Source organism: Numenius arquata, chromosome 16, assembly GCF_964106895.1.
Source record: "Numenius arquata chromosome 16, bNumArq3.hap1.1, whole genome shotgun sequence".
NCBI classification, from domain to species: domain Eukaryota; kingdom Metazoa; phylum Chordata; class Aves; order Charadriiformes; family Scolopacidae; genus Numenius; species Numenius arquata.
The window spans coordinates 1416952-1430005 of NC_133591.1; positions in this window are offsets into that span (position 1 = coordinate 1416952).

Consider the following 13054-nt stretch of genomic DNA (forward strand, 5'->3'; position numbering starts at 1 on the left):
TATAGAAGGGCTTTGTGATCTCTTTGACACAAGTAAGATAAGGTTGGTCAACATTTCAGATGCCTTCAGAAATGAAAAGCAAAGTAACTGGTTTTGATCCCATTCACATCAAGCTCAAAATGATAAACAAAATAATTATGTTCTCTGTATAGCAGTCTCACAGGCACATGCAGATGTACTTAATAGATCTACAGACGGTAGAAAGCTCATTTAAATCAGACGTGAAATTCTAGTTTTCTTAAATGAGCTACTACGCAGACAGTAAAGCTTCTGAGATCTCTACATCACTGAATTTAACCAAAGTCACCCTATGAAGATTGGAACTTTTCCTAGCGATTACAGCTCCAAAGTTTGTCTACTTCTGAAACAATAGCTCTGTTCTTTAAGAGATACCGGTATTACCGGTTTTGAAGCTTTTACAATAGCAAAATATTTTTACTCCTTTAAAAAAAAACCACAATAAAAATAAAAACCAGCACACTCTGCTTTGTGAGACCAGCTGCTTTCCCCTGATCTTCAACCTCTTTTCAGAGGCAATGCAAAGACCAGTTTAGAAAACTAGACAAACTGTGAATTCAGTGTTTTCTGGAGGTAACGTTGTAGAAAGCTTGCTGCATTTTAACAAGAGGCACTGAAGTCCTTCAAATATTGATACATAAAGTTAAGTTAAAAAGTAGAGAATCTATAGCTTTGGTTTCCATAGAAAGGAGGTATCTTTGTATCACCCCCAAGACTTAGTTATATCTTTCATAAATTTCAGAACATTTAACTTACGAAAATTTCAAGTTCTTTCTAGTCCTTTGTGGCACAGAGAACTTTTACTTATTTCTATGATCAGATGGAGAACGTGAAGCTAATTTCTCATTTAGGACATAAAAAGATTTAATCCAAGAGAAAGGGAGAAAACATAAGGTCAAAATAACATGGGAAAGGAAAACATCTTGTAGGAGAGGGCTTAAGCCTCTCACAGTTCTGTCGGCCAACGTTAAGGTTACCAACATCACTACCCTCCTACAGAGAGGGAAATGAGAAGAATTTGCTAAATATAGCCCCAACTGTTTGGAAGGATGCCTGTCCCTATTTGCGCACTCATCTGTTTAATTGTGGGCAATATAGTCCACTAGACAGCCCCAGGCCAGCAGGGACATTCAATATTCCCCGAGTTACATCATCCCAACTGGAGATGGGATTTAATTACACAGTTTACAATAGTATAAATGCAAACTTTGTCTTTTGAAACTCTTCAGAATTATAAGTACCTCTGAATGTTTTTTACTCAGGTTTGGGAATGTACTAAATGCCTGTGCGCAGCTGTAACCCAGCATGGCAAAAAAGGAAGTCTCATGTTTACTGCATGAGCTCAAGTCTTCCAAATCCCATGAATCTCAGTAGCTAATGAGATATCACAAATGTATACAAATATACATTTATATTTGGACATCAAAAATCCCCTAGGTTAAGCAAAGCAAAAAAAAAAAAGAAGTTTTGTGCTAAAGGCTCCTCGTAGTTCGGTAGTTTGAGAAAACTGACATTTTTCTCAAATTGATCTGCAAATGCATTTTTAAAGTAATTGGAATAATTTAATTCTTAAAATGTACTTGTCAATACACATTACTGAATTAATCCATCTTTATTTGAAAGTAAAGCTGAAGCAACCACAGAAACGTAAAAGCAACAAGCCAAAGGAAGTTTATACCTGTGAACCAAACCTTCGGAAGGATTCCTCCCCTAAATCCCTTGGTTTCAGTGACAATACTGGACTTGAGGAAACACCTCATCAACAAAACAAACAGAGAGACAGCAAGGAAGGGAATAAACAGGTATCTCTGGGATGCTAGGTATTACTTTCAGGGAAAATTGGTCTTCCCAAATTCCTGGTCATAAACTGTACCTTCTGTTCTTTTTTACTGACTTTAGGCTTGGAAAAGAAAATCAGAGGATAGCAACAATCTTTTAGAATTAGAGAAGAGACAGACACATCAAGATGTATCAGTATTAAGAGAAAATTACATTCCAGTTTAAGGACAGAACTGGAAGAAGGGTTTCTGCTACTGATAAAGAAATTCTACCAAGGTTTCAAACTTACGGATTATACAATTCAATAAGCTACCATCACCACATCACATTAAGAACAGCGTCTTCCCCTCCACCTCTAAAATACTGCCTCGGGAGAAGGAACGTGGTTTTTCACTTCCATTATCTTTCAGCCCGCAGTAAGGAAGCGCCTTGGTCCCGAATCAGAACCCACAGGAATTTAGCAAGTGCTATTTCTGCTTGTAGTAAAATCTTCAATATGCAATTTACATCTTGATATGTCATCATTTCTTGGTATTTAACTTAGTAACAGCTTCTCTACAGTAGAGATTTTATTACATAAATTATGGAAGTAGCAGACTGGGTGTAGTGGAGGCAGCATAAATTCCTGAATCGATACAAAATATGTCCCTGGTAGTAGTTGTTATTCTATGCAGGTGTGTTATTGATTACAGTCATAATGATCTCACTTTAGCTGCTGTCAATAACTCACTACTTGTATTGTCACACTGAATTAAAGAAGAACCAACCTAAAAATATGTGGGGAAGTTATATCAGCACAGCATGACCCAGCCTGTGGCGCAGAGCAGCAGAACACTGCCAGTTTATGTTAGGATTCACGTTTGAGACTTCACTTGACATTACATTGATAAAAGTCAAATGTGATATTTATTTGGGCGGAAGAGATTATGTCTTAAAAAATACCAGAAAACTCTTAAGTACTGCATACAATAAAACTATGCTTTCAATACCTTGGGACCGTTACTGGTGTGCACTTACTGATATGCAAAAGTGAATCAAAGTTTTACGGAGGGTTACTGTCATTTTACCGATCAACAGGACTGAAGCTTCCTTGCATCAGATACGAACTGTAGAAGCAATGTTAGATTACTTAACTTTTTTAAATAGAGTTCATTTCTAAATCAAAACTTGACAGCAGTATACAACAGGAGAATACTAACCATAGGCCAAAGATTCGTGCAGTATCGAAAAGTTAAGTATAGATAATGTTATAATCACAACTGTATGAAACACTTCATTAATGTTAGCATATACAAACACTTTTAAATATTTCAGAACAGACACATAACAAAACAAGAACAATTATTGTCACTGGCCTGTTAAAACGGACAAATGGATCCAGACATGAGGAAAAAAAAAAAAAAAAAAAAGACTTCCTACTTCCAGCAATCTGATCTTTATTCCATTTTAAACTACTGTAGAGGATTAACAAAATGTTAGGATTGTATCTCAAAGGTAAGAGCAGAATATTGTTAAAAATGTCTACACCATTAATGACAGTGTTCTGTACACATTCTACAGAAGCACTGCAACATTTAATAAAACTTGCATTTCATTAAAAAAAAAAAAAACCAACGCAACACCACAGGACTGTAAAGGAACATCATTTTTATGAGACACTACCTGCATTTCCCATGTATCTCCTGTTGATACCAGAGGGATTCTCCTTGACAAACCAAATACAGCACCATAAATCATGCTCATGCCCACCTCTCCCTCCACAGTCAGACTTGTCTAAGGCTTCCTTCTCTTTCCCAGGACCAGTGAAACAGAAACTCTTTCAGTATCAAGCTTATAGGTTCCATGAGACTGTTCTGAGTGGTTACATCAATGCACATCACAAGAAACTCAACCAGCCATCAACAGAATTCTTTCAGAGTTCTGACAACTGCACAAAATTACCAAAACTATTTTCCCTTCAACCTCGTACAATTAACCTCACGGGTAAGGTGTAAGAATAGTTGCCTAAAGAAAATTCAACCTATCAATGAGCGATTAAAATGCCCACCACGTGAAAGTTCTTCAAAGGTTTGATGTATACATAACAACAATAATATTCGTCCTGTCTCACTTTCAGGACCTGACACACGTGCTTCAGTGAGGAAGCCAGTCTCCATGTACTGTCCACATTTGCTACTCAAGGGGGAGGGAGAAAGAGGGAGGCTCCTTCAAAACGCCAGTTAAAACACTTAATTCAAACTCCTGGACTGAATCAGCCTCCAGAGAAGTCCGTCTGCCTCCAGCCATTGCTTTTATTTGCAGCAGAATTGCTTGCCCTTTCTAAACCAGGCATTTAAGTCACACGCCTAAAGTTATTGTAACTACCCCAACTTAAGCGTTACACCTCAGATTCTCCTTCCCCAAGATAGTCCACGCTTTATGAACCGTATTTGAAGTCACTCTGCAATTCGCTTTCCTCTCCGGAATCTCCGCAACCTTTGCTACTACGCATACTGTCAAAAAGATTATTAGTTTGTCATTTAAAACCTGCAAAAATAAGTTTACCCGGTATCAGCACATACATTCAGCTCCCATCAAGCTGTGAATCCAGTAGACATGGATGCTCTTAATTAGCCATAGGAATAATCCAGTACAAGACTGCGCGATTGCTTCTGTCACTGTGCTGGATAGCAGTTACTTAAAATTTTATCACTAAATAACCCAAATTAAATAGAGAATGTTTACTGTAATGAAAAGGTCCCATGGAGGAATTGTGCTGATATACTTCCAACTCATGGATAGAAATTACATCGCCAGAGGAGATGAAGAACAGGCCATTAAATTACTGGCAAGAGTAGCTCTAGTTTCACTAACTTCACATTGCAACGAATGTACATTATTAAGAAAAGACTTTCTTACAGCAACAAGTTAAGGTATCATTATTCTGTACAAGACCCCCATGGCCATTCATTTCATGATAGCAGAAATAAGAGGGGAAAAAATTAAGCGTAGAAAAGAAAAAAGGCATATATGATACAAAGCCCAGATCCTGTAAAGGTGTTTTTTTCCGGCCAGTACTCCAAATGAAGCTACTGCTCAGCACCCCAAAGGCAGTCGATACCACTGCACCTGTAGGAATTCTTATAGGGATTACTTCATTAGATAATTCAAAACATATCCAACTAAGAATGCAGGTCTTGATGTCAATCCCCCAGAAAGTCCACTCTCAAGCATGACTGTGCAAAGGAAGCACCGATGCCTAATTCTATACTCCCACATTATTAAATTCTGAAAGAAATGAGTAAAAGAGGAAATATTTTGAGTTTCCCAGAACTACAACACATCAGCACTGGACCCAAACTGTTTTACTCACTTCTTCCCCCTCGCTTGCAATGTTTAAGCTGTTACTCTTGAGTAATGTATTTCAGAAGACAGTAAATGCTTCACAACTCTTAAATAAACCATAAGCAGCTAAACGGGAACGGTTCTGGAGGACAAAGGCCTGTCGGCAAAGCACCAGACTTCAAGCTTCCAATGGCTTATGACAGCAATAATAAGGCAAACAAAATAAATAATGAAAATGAAATTGTGAAAGATACCTTGACAGTGTCCTTTTAATCTTCAGCCAACTTGAGATGTCATGTAAGCACTGAAGCAGCAAAGAGACAATACTGCTTAGATAGCAAAATATCCCAATTTCTCCCTGACCTACAAATCATAAGCTAATAGACTAGTGGTGCGCTGGCATATATCCACGCAGCAGCTCACGGAAACCCTGTTGAAGATTCTGAAACAAAACGCACATGCCCTGAGATGCAGAAAACCCGTAATTATAAACAACATCAACTGAAGCATGCACCGAAGATTTTGACACTGCAGTCAAGGACCTTACTGAACAAAGATGCTGAACTGTCCAAGAAAGCCATGGTATCTGCAGAGCATACTGCATAGAATTCAGAAACAAAAAGGTCTTCCCAGGGCAATATAAACTGAAGAGTGAAGCAGAGAAGCACAATCTTGCCCATGTGTTCTTAATGGGTCTTGGTATCTTGTGATAACTGCCACCACTACCATTGCCATTAGACCAGTGTTGGATGAAAATTACTTTCTTGGGCTACTCAGCCTGGAATCTGAGATCTAAACATTACAATTTTGCTCTTTCTGAATGTACTCTATATTCAAAATCACTCAACTTGTCTCAATCAGACCAAGAGATCCTTCATGAAGAGGTACTGGAGAGATGCAGAACTGCACGCACTCAGGCCCACAGGTTCCTTCCTCAGTGTACAATTGCTAGTAAACATCTTCTATCTTGTGCAAAAAGTCTACACTTGAGAAAACACAGATTTACATATCTACAGAAGTATCCACTGATTTTGTTTTTCTAGGTTAACTCCTCAGATGGCCTGATTTTGAAAGATATAATTAAGCATATCCCTTGACTTCATCACAGCCAGCCTCTTAGAACCAACTTTAGATGGCTTTTACTTGGAACCAGTGACATTCTATCAATTTTTATCTAGATTGGGTAATAAAAATATAACTACATCGCAAAATACGAGGATATAAACACAGTATCAACTATCACAGAATTTGATAAAGTAATCAGTTTTTAAAAAAGTCAATAAAGCAAGTCATTTCAGGGGTATAATGGTGCTTTACTTAGCTAAGATTCATGATTTTCTGAAAGAGGCCATTTGTTCCAACAGTGGTATGCTCCCAGTAGTGACAACTACGGTAAGAAAATATACTCAGTCATGGTCTTTGGAGGAATGACTAGTGGCTAGATATGAGCTTCATTAACTAAACCGAAGTGTTCTCTACAAGAGATTGAAATATTTAAAAATGCCACCCATATATACATTCCTACTTGGCCTCTTGTACGTTTTTTATCCCCAAGATTAACTGATGTTCCAAAAAAGGTGGGTCAAAATGTCAAACTCTCCCAAAACACAGTGGCAATCAACGAGTCTCATCAGGACTCTAAAATGATGTTTTGTTTGATGTAGTGTGTATAAATTAATGATGAATAATAGATGCTGTCCACTTACTATTAAATGATTAGCAATTTACACACCAAAGATGCTACATCTTGAAAATGTGACTGCTGGAGCAGTGACTGGCACCTCCTCAAAGGACTGGATATTCCTAAATTGAGCTGCCCGTTCTTACAACGTTGCAGAAAAGCAGACACATAAACAGAATTTGATTCACTAGAATTAGTTGTCTTACACACTATTAATGCAGAAGATGTGGACTTCTAGAACCTCAGCACATAGAGGCAGAAGCAGCTTTACAGCTTGGTTTGGGTTGCCTGTGAAATGCAAGGATAGGAGTGAAAAGGGGCAAACAAGGAACAAAAACCTCACACCACAGTTTTTCGGGTTTGGGTTTTACACGAGTTAAGGCCCATTTCCAGGAGACTCATATGAAGTCTCCATAAGGTAACTGTACACAACACATCTGATAAACTCCATCCCTATCCATATTGGTGTAACCCTAGAGTTGGTCATTCTCCGCCTTCTTCTGTAGAGACAGGCAATAGAGTAAAAAATTTGACCCAACCTTTCTGCTTTGAAATTTACTATTCTATTAGGAATGGAACACACTCACGCTACACAAGATCCTGTCATACTCCGGTTAAACTGCAAAGACATAAGCTAAATGTAATCTCACACTTAGCTGCTACAGCATTTGTTTACGGTGTTTGTGTCAATGTTTTATACTCACGCTATAAAATATTGAGAGCAATAAATTATAAACCTGGTAGCACAAGAATTCTAACAGGTTTTCCTCACAGCGTATCAATTCTGAAACTATCCAAGAGCCACCAAAAGCACTGCAGAAATAACGTGTTGCATTACATAAAATCAAATACAGAAGCTGAGTTTTATATAACTGTAATATGCACGCAGATGGTCTTCAGGCTAAGATATCTTCTCTAAACTGCAGTTTGTACAAAATTTGAAGTACAAGCAAAAGGCAGGGATTTTGCCATTCCTAGTGCAGTATCTTAGCTCAATATGATGGGAAACTCACTCTATTTGTAACCAGTTCTTCCAATATTGAAGAATTGCTGACACTGAAATCCATTGCAGTGATTCTGAATGAACAGATTAAAATCAAAGGAAGGAACTGTTTTTCATCCATTCCAGCTAAACAGTAGGTTAAATCTATTGTTATAGCAACTGAAATTCAGTTATTTATGTTGACAGTAACTATGGCATAAAAATAGAATCAAAGTCAACTTTATAAAGATCACCAATGACAAATAAAATACATTCTATGCATCTCTGAACAATGCACGAGGACAAACCATGCAGTGAAACTATGCAGCCACACTGTATTGTTCTTCCAGACCTTGCCCTCCCAGTACATTCCTTTAGCCAAGCAATGGGAAGATAAACCCATTTGCCTAATGGAGCATATAATTTAAATATTTCAGACAAGCGTTTACAGAGATGTTGCTTAAAATAAATTCAACAGCCATCCATCCAAATATCTTGCATGAGGAAGACCACGGCATAGTTCACAACTTGTATTTTTCTGTAGAAACTCCAAATGATCCAGCCCTTTCAGTTACTTTAGTCACCATATACATCCTGTATTACTTTATTATAACAATTTTTTCTTCCATAACAGATATAATATAAAGCTGCAATATTTCTCTTTTGCAATGCCTTGCAACATTTCTAAAAGCCACTAAAATTTCATATTTTACTACTGCATCATGCAGCCCTGCACAAATTTGTAAACAAAATAGGTTTAAATTTACGGAACCTCAAAGGGCTAATGTACGTAATACAGACTGCACCACTTCATCCACAGGAAGATACAATCACCCGATGTCAATATTCTGTCATTTAGACTCAGGATTTTTACCACGAAGCATTCCCATTAATACAAAACAGTGGGTTTTTTCCCCCACAAACCTGTATCTAATGTTTACGATATTATTGGTATAAAACCAAGTCTTCGCTTGATGCAAAAAAAAAAAAAAGTCTGCTTAGGGTTTGGGTTTTTTTAACATGTTAAGAATTACATTTTGTATTCTGAGCTACCTAAGGCACAACAGAATACTGTGAAAAGCAAAGTACACCTTACAAGAATTCCCCCTTCCACATACACAAACAAATGCTTACGTTAAAAAAAAAAGGAGGGGGGAGAAAGACAGTCTTTACTATTTGCATGCTAGAAGTGAACGTTTTAAAGAGTTGATCAAGTTTTGCAAACATTAGGTTTTAATCATGTACAGCAATACTGCAGAGAAAACGAAAAGGAGAAAATTAACTAACTTCGGCGTTTAGGTCTAGTAGATTTCACGTTTGTGGAGAAATAGGTTAGTTTTGTTTGGTCTTTGCTACAAAGCGACTCATCTCCTATGCATGCCACAAATAACCCGAGCAATGACTTCCCTCCACGACAAGGGCTGCCCATCATATTGCAGGACTAATACAATGTTGGTTTGTTCGGGGTCGCTTGTCCGTGTGGCTTCTGGATGGAATTCCAGCCGCTCGCATACATCAACTCCTCGTTGCGCATCTCACAATAAACGGAGGAACGCTGTTAAACAGCAATCTTTAGCAAACAAAGGCGTCTGGTCCGCAACCGTGATGCAAAATCACCCCAAACGCACTGCACCCTGCGAGAACCTCTCCCAGAAAACGCCTCTCCCGGCAAAACCTCATTCATTCCCGCGGCCCCACCATCCGCTCACCATCTCCTCCGTCTCCTCTGATTTCTCTGTCCTCAGCTTATTTTCCTTCCTCCTGCTGGCTCCGAGGGGGCGGGTGCACCAAAAATAAGATAAAATAAAATAAAATAAAGAAACAGAAACCACCACCACCACCCCCCCAACTCCTCAGCAAAGCCTCCGGCAGCCGCTGGGCAGCACCTCGGCGGCCGCCCCTCGCCTCCCCCGGCCCGGCTCCCCCGCGCATCCCCGGCCGCCGCCCGGCCGCCGCCCTGCCCGCCCAGCCCAGGGGGTCGGGCCGCTTCTCCCCTCCCACCGCCACATTCCCATTTACAAAGGGGATCCGCGACCATCCTCACCCGGCGGGGGGAGGCGGGGGAAGCGGCCGTTAACCCTTTTCTCGCGCTTGCCCCTTCCACCGGCATTTCTGGCTGCGTTCTTGGAGCCCCGCCGGGGTTTCTCCTCCCCAGAGCTCCACGCAGCGCCCGAGCGACCAGCTCCCCTCGTGCCCCCGCCGCCACCAGCCCGCCGGGCCCGCTCGCCCCCGCCGGAGGAGCCCCAAGGCCGCTCCAGAACAGGGTCCCAGGCTGAAAAACGCGTGTTCCGCGGAAACGGCGGTGACAAAAAATAACGGCCGCCGCGCCGCCCGAGCGCCCCTCAGGACAGGCCCAGCGGGAGGGGACGGCGCTCCCCCCTCACCCCGCGTCGCTAACGTCTTTCTAACTCTATTTTTTTTAAGTGGGGCGTTATCATTCCCCACCGTTCACACCTGGGGGGGGGGGACGGACACTGACGGAAGGGAGGAGGCGCCCTCGCCCGCCCCATCGCCTCAGCGGCCGGGGAGGGCAGCGCTGCCGCCGCCTGCCCCAGCCTCGCGCTGCGGCCCGGCACGCCAACCGGCCCGCTGCTCCCGCGCCGCGAATTTTCCTATTGGCTACTTCCTCTGCCGTCGCGCCTAGCAACCAAAGCCTCATTGGTGAGTTTCCGCCCCCGTTCCGCCCACTGGCCGGCCGCTCGGCGCGGCATTGGCCGGCGGGACTGCCCGTCACTTTCCCCAGGGAGCCGCTCGGCGTGTAGCCGGTGGCCGGCACCGCTCCTGGCTCTGGAGGGACTCAAAGTGGCTGCAGAATCTCTGCCGGTTTGGGATGGGACCACCCGAGTTTGACTAACAACGGGAGCTGCACGCTGGTCCCCTGGGAGAGGGTCCCCAAGGGACAACAGTAACCGAGCTGGCTTGGGCAGAGCAGAAAGCAGAGACAGGGAAGAGGAGGAAGAGTCAGAATGGCCACCGGATCCGGTGTTCACAAATCCTCGCGGCGGGCTGCTTTTGTGAAGCCTCCAAAAAAAAAACGTTTTTAAACGACTCTGAAGTTATTCCAACTTCCCATACGTATGAAAAATAACGAAACAACTAAAAATCGGTAAAAACTAGCACCATTGAGTTTTAAGCCTATGGAGAGTTTTCCTTTTCTTCTTCCCACGGACGTGCCTCCTACTGCAGGTATGCAGACCTATCACCTGGAGATTTTTCATGGGTATCAAGCGTAGAACCTAAATAATCTTTTGGTCACAGTGATGAGTCTATTCTCTGAGAAATAGAGGGACAGCAAAGAACAATAAATTACATTTAATGCGCATGCATTTTACCAATTTTAACTTGTCTACTTACTCATCAGATAACTGTTTTAAATAACATCCCTGTACCTGAAAACATAAATATATTTTAGATTTATATGTTTCAAGGTTGATATATGTAGGTAATAACTACCATTTATTACTGTGTTTCAAAAGCAAGAGTATGAATAGTGATGATGATACACTCACCCAGCAATTTTCATCAGTAGATCTCAAAAGCCCTTGCGAAGGTCAATGCCATCATCCCGTTGTTAACGATGGAGAAAGAAAGTATTGAGATGAACTTGCTCAATGTCATATGCCAGACCAGTAAAGCTAACAACTGACTTCAGGTTCTCTGCATCCAGGATGAAAGGTTTTGCCTCGCGAGCCACGTTACACACTTATGTACCCCTGGGAGTTCTTTCTGTTAGTGTTCTGTGCTTTGTGTGGGCTCTGTTTACCAGTGTTAGACCCCAGAAGAGCAGGCAAGGCTTTTCTGGTCTTCACCATAAAACATCTTTAATTTACAGGCTCCACTGAAACCCTCTACTGCCACCTGTGAAAAAAAGTCAGGAATAAAGTTTGAAATCTTGTTTGAGAAACCCACGAGTAAGTTAACATTTCAGGATGAAAGGACAAAGAGGTGGCACAGATCCAATCCCAGCCTGAATCTGCACATCTAAGTAAAATTACTAAATGTTTAATTATCAGTTCTCATCATGCTGTGCTTAATAACTGAAAGCAAATTTGACTTTGTGTTTTCCTCAATCCTCAGGAAAGCTGTCCTGGCCTGAATTCATACCATTGCCAGCTCCGAGCTCAGTGACCTCGGGGCCTTTCTGGAAGCAGAGTCTCTCCTGAGGGCAGTCACCTTAACACACATCCCTCATCTACAGTGGCCTCATCTACATCCAAACTCACCAAGAGTGTCAACAACCCGGCCCTGGGTATATCAGTCCTCAGGGGTACGAGCCCTTTGGAGCTCAGATCGGGGCTTTGATGCTATTATTTCATACCTTGAAACAAAACATACTGGAAACGGGCTGAGGCGGTGCTATGGTTTGAGGAACCCACAACAATTTATTGTTGTTGAGACAATTATTCTATCACCCGATGACCCCTCCCCACCCGGGAAGGGGAATTGAGAAAAAAACAAGGAAACCTGAAGTTTGAAATATAAGCAGATTTAATAGAATAAGACTAGATTATTAACATTAATAAAACATTAAATGTCGGACACTGCAAGCGCTATGGCTTCAGGGGGAAGGGAAGGGCTCAGGGCTCCAGCACCGGGGCAAGAAGTTCTCAGGATTGCGGCCACCAAGGGAGAGAGAAAACTCCTCAGCAAACTTTCTAATTGATATTGAATATTCCATTCATGGTATGAAATAATCTTGTTGGCAGCTTGGCCCGGGTCTCGCTCCTCCTCATCCCCACACCCAGGGAGCTCGAAAACACTGAGACCTTGAAACCCGCACCCCAGAACTGGTTATAGAGTAAGTAATGTCACAAATTCAGGCACTAGAGTTTTCTAAAAGTGCCGTTTTCCCAGGCATTAGAAGCTGAATTAGCCCTGGGTCACTCAAACCAGGACAGGCTGCCAAGCAGCAGCCCATGTACGATACCAGAGACGACTTCTCCCGGCCACTGTGAGGGACGTGTATATACAGGGCTGCGGTGGAGGGGCCGGGCCTCCAGCACCCGCTACCGCCTCCTCTCCAGACACCGCGGGGCAGCTCCTCCTCAGGCCCGGCAGCAGGACCCGGGATCGACCGGGGGCAGGAGGCCGCGGCCCCCCCCCTCATGGCGGCGCCCCCTCATGGCGGCGCGGGGACAGGGAGAGGGCGGTGCCCAGCTGGCACCTGTGTCCAAACCAGCCAATCACAGCTTGAGGAGGAGAGGCGAGGGAGCCGCCCCCCAATAGCGCGCGGGAGGGCGGGGCTCCCGGAGCCAATAGGGGCGGGCGTT